Genomic DNA, 7,724 nt, shown 5'->3' with positions numbered 1-7,724 from the left:
ATATTTATTACATAGGGGAAATAATCTGCTGATTGGTCCCCTTTAAGAGAGACGTTGTTTTGCCATCTTCATTGGTACTTTGCCATATTAAATGGAGATTTAATCAGATGCTTATAAACTGGAATATTACCTAAGATAAATGTTAGTGCAAGGAAGATGACCGCAGAGCGTGAGAATGGTAAGGGCGGGGGTTCCTGGCAGCAAAACGGAGCATTTACAGACCTTTAACTGTGCCTGAAGCCATTTTATTTATATCCATGTGATATCTCTCTAATAGCAGTGAAATTTCAATGGTGCTTGTGCCCGTCCTTCAAAGAAAAGCAAAATAGGGACACTCCAATTATATTTTTGAAATTGGTACATGCAGGGGATGGGTGTAGGAATGTGTCTTAAGGGTCTGGTTCATGCAGGTTCTCATTCTCTTTTCCCTTGTTTCACCTATTTGAGAACAGAAGTTTGTTCTCCACAGCTGTTCTTCCTACCAAAATTGGAAAGAAAGTTACAACCAAGGTCAGCCAGTTTGGAGTGAATGGAGTTGAGTCACCTTGCCACCCTCTTATATATACACAGACCCAGGAGCGTAGCTAAAGACTCATGGGCCCTGGTGCAAGAGTTCAGCTTGGGCCCCCCTTTCCCTCAATGCTTTGTGGCCAGGGGCAGGGTAGCACATGGTTTTCATGCTCCCTGAGGCAAAAATTGAAATGGCCCCCTCCACCAATGCCAAATTTTTTACCTAACCCCTTCCTAAAGCCAGAGGTGTAACTTTACCAGCATGCACTTTCTATAATACTGTTGTCTTCTTATGCACCACAAGGGTCTTTGGACCCCCTCAGGCTCCTAGGCCCGGTAGCGACTGCTTCCTCTGCACCCCCTATAGCTACGCGCCTGCACGGACCCCTTCTAGTTGCTGCTTGGTATGTTATGTCCCAGGATCTCCTATGCCAGGAAAAGTGAAGGCCTCCCTTCAGGCAGAAGTTCTAGAGAAGATCCATATCTTGATGCCAGAGGGGAAGTTCAGAAATTGGCCCACACCACTTGCCATAGCAGTGGAAACGGACAATGGTGGCGATGGGGCGGAGGGTGAATAATCCAATGGAAAGAGCAGTAAACTTCCTATCTTTTATGTTTTGGTGTTGTATTATGGGGCCCAGGGACCTTTGAACCGTCATGGTCACCAAGGCCAAGGAGCAGCTGCTGCTCTGCACCCCCTGGAAGCCACAACTTGGAATGAAAATCAAAATCCTACAGTATATAGGGCAAACGTGGTGGAAAAAACTGGAAGCTTGAGCAGCATGTAAGAATAGTATTGTGGGATTTTACAGTGTTTTTTACTATTTAGATTAACACAAAAGTGAATAAACGTGAGTGATATCAAGATTGAGACTTTAGATTTGGCCTGTTTCCACCTTGTCTGGCCTCCTCAGAGCAGGATAGGTTACACTAGTACCCAGACCTCTGTTCCCCGTCAACTGACACATAGTTTGATGAAGAGCGTCTCGGTTTATAAAAGAAGAGTTTCTGTTGTCTTGGGTAACGAGACATGAGCCTCCACATTAGTGAGAGGATCCCTGCGATCTGTAAATATAGTTCAATTAAAAGTTTTAGCGCACGTCAGACCTCAGCAAAGCTGTTTACTTTTACAAGAGACCTGCTCAGAAGTTCTGTAGCCGCAGAAAATTTTGAAGTCCTCCGTGTCAAGGAATTCATTTGGTGCAAGACTGCAACATTAGGCCTGGATAAATATTGGATGAAGCCCAGGATGGTACTATTAGCGGGATGTCTGTCTATATGGTCATACAGTGAGTGTACAAATCCTTCATACCATAGTGTGTCTATTAATAAGCACCCAAATAACTGCCAAATGTTGGGCAAATAAATCTATACAATGCTCAAATAATCCCGCAATAGTGTTCAAATAATACAACTGTAGAGTGCTCAAGAGAGCCGCCGTAGAGTGCTCAAGAGAGCCGCCGTAGAGTGCTCAAGAGAGCCGCCGTAGAGTGCTCAAGAGAGCCGCCGTAGAGTGCTCAAGAGAGCCGCCGTAGAGTGCTCAAGAGAGCCGCCGTAGAGTGCTCAAGAGAGCCGCCGTAGAGTGCTCAAGAGAGCCGCCGTAGAGTGCTCAAGAGAGCCGCCGTAGAGTGCTCAAGAGAGCCGCCGTAGAGTGCTCAAGAGAGCCGCCGTAGAGTGCTCAAGAGAGCCGCCGTAGAGTGCTCAAGAGAGCCGCCGTAGAGTGCTCAAGAGAGCCGCCGTAGAGTGCTCAAGAGAGCCGCCGTAGAGTGCTCAAGAGAGCCGCCGTAGAGTGCTCAAAAAATACCATCATACATAATATTGTTGCCTTCTTATGCAGCACAGGAGTCAATAAAGCACACTCGGGCTCCTCTGCATTTCCTATAGCTTTATCCCTGGAAGTAAGCCACAACCTGTAAACGACACATATAGAGTGCATTCTGAGCAATATGATGCTCAAATAATACCGCTATACAGTGCCTATATATAAGCCCCCAAATAATAATGTGATATGTTGACCAAATCTTAAATCTATACAGTTCTCAAATGATACCACCATACAGTGTTCAAATAATACTGTCATACAGTGCTTAAATAATACCACTATAAACTGCTCAAATCATTCCCCCATACAGTGCTCAAATAACTGTTCCATATAATCCATATTCTATATAGACTTGTGGTGAGTACTAGGGATGAGCGAATCGATTCGCATAAAACTTGGTTCTAATACTGTATGGAGCAGGAGCTCCGTACAGTATTAGAATGTATTGGCTCTGATGAGCCGAAGTTATTACTTTGTGAAGTCTCCTGAGACTTCAGGTAATAAATCAATTTGCACTGTAAAAAACACTTTCCCGAACTCGGGTTCGGTTCCAAGGTACCACTTGGCTCCTGCTCCGTACTGTATTAGAATGAAGTTTTATGTGAATCGACTTCGGATGTTTCATCCCTAGTGAGTACAAATCCCTGGTGCCAAGCAATCTGTATTGTGTAAATGAGAGCTAAAAGGACGTTTATAAAATAACAACCCATTACGAAAAGTTTTGAAATTTTTTATTGTGGACTTGCAACTGCCCAGAGGACAAGAACAGCCATGCGTACGGCACTTCCCCTTTAATTGCAGAGCCTATGTATCTGTGTACAGCGTGGGAATCCTTGGAAAGTCCTATAACCCGTATGGGATGCAGGATGTATAGCGTGAAGTGTGTCATCTGCCACTAAAATGGGAGCTAGAGAATCCATTACAAGACGGACAGATGTTTGCAGGTCCCATGAGAGATTCACTTGGCAAAAGTTAAATGTTTTTTCAGGAATCAAAATTTCCTGTAAGGCAAGCAATGGGAGTCAGAGTGTGCAGAGAATGAGGAGGGTACGTACTGGATATCTGAGGACTGTGCGGATATTACATGTTATGAGACCCAAAATAGGTCTCTCTGTGTTCCCCACTAGCTAAGCCTTAAAGAGGTTCTCTGGTTTCATAGTGTTTTTGTTTGTTTTTTTTGTTTTTTTTCTGCAAGGATTTCCCCAAACACTGCATAAATTTGCCCTATGCACCTGTTTTCCATGTCAGCACTTTTTGTTCCCGTGTTCTCAGCATCACTGCATCCTGGCAGGATGTTTACATGCAGAACTTCCTGTTTTCAACAGCTTCCTGCTGGGTTTTTGACAAGGTTTTCTCTGCCTAACTAACATGGAGAGGGGAGATGTAGGGAGTGTGACAACTGCAGAGGGAACAGCGTGGCAGGGGGAGCAAGCCCTGTTAAAAATTACAGTGCAAAGCATGCTGGGATTGGTTCAAAAAACAGGAAGTTCTTCATGTAAACATTCTGCCAGGATGCAGTGATGCTGAGAACATTGGAAGGAAAGTGATGACATGGAAAACTATGTGGGGGCAAAAACATGCATTGTTTGGGGCAAGTAAAAATAAAATAAATTGCAGAGCCCCTTTAAAGGGGTTGTCCAAGATTAGAAAATCATGGTTGCTTATTTCCAAATTCGTGTCACCCCTGTCCATGGACTCTGTCTGCTCTTGCTGTTAACCCCATTTACATCAGTGGAGCTCAGTTGCAAAACCAGACAAAACATATCGGCCAGTGTGGTGCGGTTGCCTGAATAAAGCAGCCACTTTAAAAAGAAAATCTTGTGCAACCCCTTTAAAAATGCTTGTCCTCCTTGAGCAGCCCCTTCCACGGGTCATTATCTGGCAAGCATCTTGTCCTGCTTTGTATTAATTCCTAACATCTGATTAAAAGAGTATGGCTGTGTCAGTATCTCTGTAGAAGCTCTCTGGCCTTGGTTCCTAGAGGGGGTCATCAAAAGAATGGGCATTGGCTAGAAAAGCCAAGCTCTTGGTTCCTCTATCTCAGGATAAGTGGAGTGTGTATGAAGTGGCGTGAACTAACATCGGGAGAGGTGGGGGACCTCATATTTTTGATAGGGACCCTTCTTTATGCATGTTCTATGATAGGTGACCCTCTTTGTAAGTTCTTGGCTTCTGTAAAATGGTCAATCCAGCGTCTTTCCAGTGCAGTTCCTCCTTCCACATTGTGTCTTCTGCTTCATTTCTGCAAGAAAGAACTGGGAACAGCAATGATATTAGATCTAGATGATGCCGAAATTGTCAGAGGCCTCGCTGCTCGCTTCCTGTGTTAATCTTGCAACGTTAAGGTTTCCTCAAACCATCGGTGGACCTGAAAATGAAAGGCTCTGAGGTTAGCTACGGTTAGGGCCAAAAGTATGGGGGGTGCCCGCCCATCACCTCTGTATGAGTGTCTCGTTACATGGGTCGTCGTTTTTATCACTATATCGCCCTTTACCCTCCCATCTGGTGATGGATCTGGACACAGACCTTGTGCCCATGTATTCACCTGCTAGAAGTCATTGAACGAAGTACTGGCTGAGATCACAAGGATGTTAAAGGGGTTGTCACACAATAGGCACCGCTTTGAAGGGGTTTTCTGGGAGTTCAATGTAGATGGCTTTTCTTTAGAATATCTGATTGGTGGAGGTCCGACACCCAAGCTGATCAGCTGTTTCGAAGGGCCTGCGGCCTCCTCACAGAATACCAAGCACAGCGCCGTACATTGTATAGTGGTTGTACTTGATATTGCAGCTCGGCCTCATCCACTTGAATGGGACTGAGCTGCGCCTAGGCCATGTGACCGATGTACATGACATCACTGGCGTAGGAAGAGGCTGCAGCGCTCACTGGAGCGTTACGGCCTCTTCAAACAGCTGATCGGCAGGGGTGGCGGGAGTTGGACTCCCATCAATATTTAAACTCCTGGTAAACCCCAATGAAGGGAGTCTGTCACCATAGAATTCACTGATAAACCGGACAAAGTGCCATGTAGGGCTAGCTCAGATGAATGCAATGATACCTTTCACATAGCGATCTGTTGTGTCATTCTGGAGAAAAAGTATTTTTCATTCATACGCAAATGAGTATTTAAGTGCACAGAGGGCGGCCCGAAGCTACTCTGTGCACCCTTAATCCTCCTGCTTCCTCCATTAATAGGGACAGGTGAAATGACTATGCGAGAACGGGGTCCTGTCGCAGGCCTTGTTATATGGTTTCATTGTGCTCTTTATTACCCGCTGTTAAAGGAATACTCTGGTCAAAAATGACAAACCATTGCGGTGCAATGGAGAACGAGAAAATCTCTGTGTCACGCTCCACCCTCAAACCCCACGCTAAAAGTAACATAAGGTATATGTTAATACAAGTCACTTACTAATGTATTGTGATTGGCCATATTGCTTCCTTTTCTGTCTGGCTTCATTTTCATCACATAATACACTGCTCACTTCCATGGTTACTACCACCCTGCAGTCCATCAGTGGTGGTCGTGCTTGCACACTATAGGAAAAAGCACTAGCCTATGTGTGCTCCCATGGTCCCAGCTACCAGGAGGCTAGCGCTTTTTCCTATCGTGTGCAAGCATGACCACCGCTGCTCGATTGCCGGGTGGTCGTAACCATGGAAACTAGCAGTGTATAATGTGATGGAAAAATTAATCCAGCTAGCAAAGGAGGCAATATTCTAGATCTTCGCGAATTCACGAAGTGCCGATATTCGCGATTAGAATATTAGCGATCAACACTATTCCTGAGAACGCTCATAACCTCAAGAATTCTCTCATTCTTGCTTTTATCTTAAGATGGCCTCCTGACATTTGGTGGTTCATCTCATTTTTTAGCTGCTCGCTCCAACCTAATATTTGTGCATGGAGCAGATAGACGAGGTCTGAATATGATGACCATACTGGGACAAGGCCAGATAAGTCCAGCGGAGGAAGCTGTTGACTGACAGGTCGCGTGTTGTCATGTCAGCTGGAGCAATGATTCAGGGTTTCTGAGGAACTAAGTCATGCTAGCTACAGCATGTCATCTACTGGATGGTGCAACCAAAGACGCTAGTCATGCCATGGGTTCAAGGGTTCATAAGGGCTGTGATCCCCAATCTGCTGATGCAAAACTACAACTCCCATCCTACAACTCTCATGGCTTTCTGGAAGTGCTCTATGTTGACTACAGCACCACTCAAATAGGTTATTGCTTGGTTAATGTGGCCTATAGTGTGCTGGAGGGACAGCAGGTTTCACTATGGTTTAATTATGCAAAATCAACAAGCAGTACTGCAATGTAAAGCATGGTGGAAAGAAAATTCAGCCGCCTGACTGGGTCATGAGACCTGAGGTGGGTTTGAAATTTCCGCAGCGCCTCAGCTGGAGTCGCTGATCATAGCCATGTCCTAATGGAGCAGGCCGAAAAACACAGAAGGAAAGCTTCGATGTCAATCTGGATATCTGCTGGAGACGTCTTTAAATAAACCTTCGCTTTGTCTTGTTTGAATCACTTTTATTAGAAAAGAGACACTCAACACACAGACATTAAATTAAATAACACTCTTTGTATAAGTGTAGTCAATAAATCATGGAAAAATACAGGGTAAGTGCCTTGTTTATAATTTTTTTCATTTCATGAGGTAAATTCACCAGTTTTTATTTCCCTTTACTTGTGTTTTCACAAAATGGGGCCTCGTCTGTCAATACTTCCACAGGGATACTGGCCTTGCTGCCCCTGGCAACCAATCAGAGCTCAGTTTATACTTTTTACACTGCTGTGGTAAATTGTAAGCTGTGCTGTGATTGGTTTCTGGTTTTGTTGCCTTGACCATCCAATCACAGTGCGGCTTTCGTTTTACCACAACAGTTTACAAAATGGTAGCCAAGCTCTAATGGGTTACTAGGTCACAAAAAAGCGATTTTTGCGGATGAAAGTGTATGTACACCCACCCGAAAACTGGCCTTGTCTTCTGAAATTGCCCAGTAGTCCACCTCTTTTGAAGGTAAGCCATACGTGCTTCAGTTCAGAACCAAAAAATAGCTGAAAATTAATTTATAAGGCCTCATGCACATGGCCGCTGCCTGGTCGTGGCAAACAGCGGGTCCACAATATGCGGGCACCGGCAGTGTGCTCCCCGCATCACGGATGCGGACCCATTAACTTGAATGGGTCCGCAATCCGGAGCTGCTGTGCGGAACGCAGGCACAGAACCCCACGAAAGCACTATGGAGGCACTGCAAAAAAATAGAACATATTCTATTTTTTTGCGGTGCGGACAGATCACGGACCCATTCAAGTTGAATGGGTCTCGATCCGTCCCGGCTGCGGCACGGACGTTGCCCGTTCATTGGGGATTGCAAATTGCG

Source organism: Bufo gargarizans, chromosome 11, assembly GCF_014858855.1.
Source record: "Bufo gargarizans isolate SCDJY-AF-19 chromosome 11, ASM1485885v1, whole genome shotgun sequence".
NCBI classification, from domain to species: domain Eukaryota; kingdom Metazoa; phylum Chordata; class Amphibia; order Anura; family Bufonidae; genus Bufo; species Bufo gargarizans.
Note: the sequence above shows the minus strand (reverse complement) of the source record.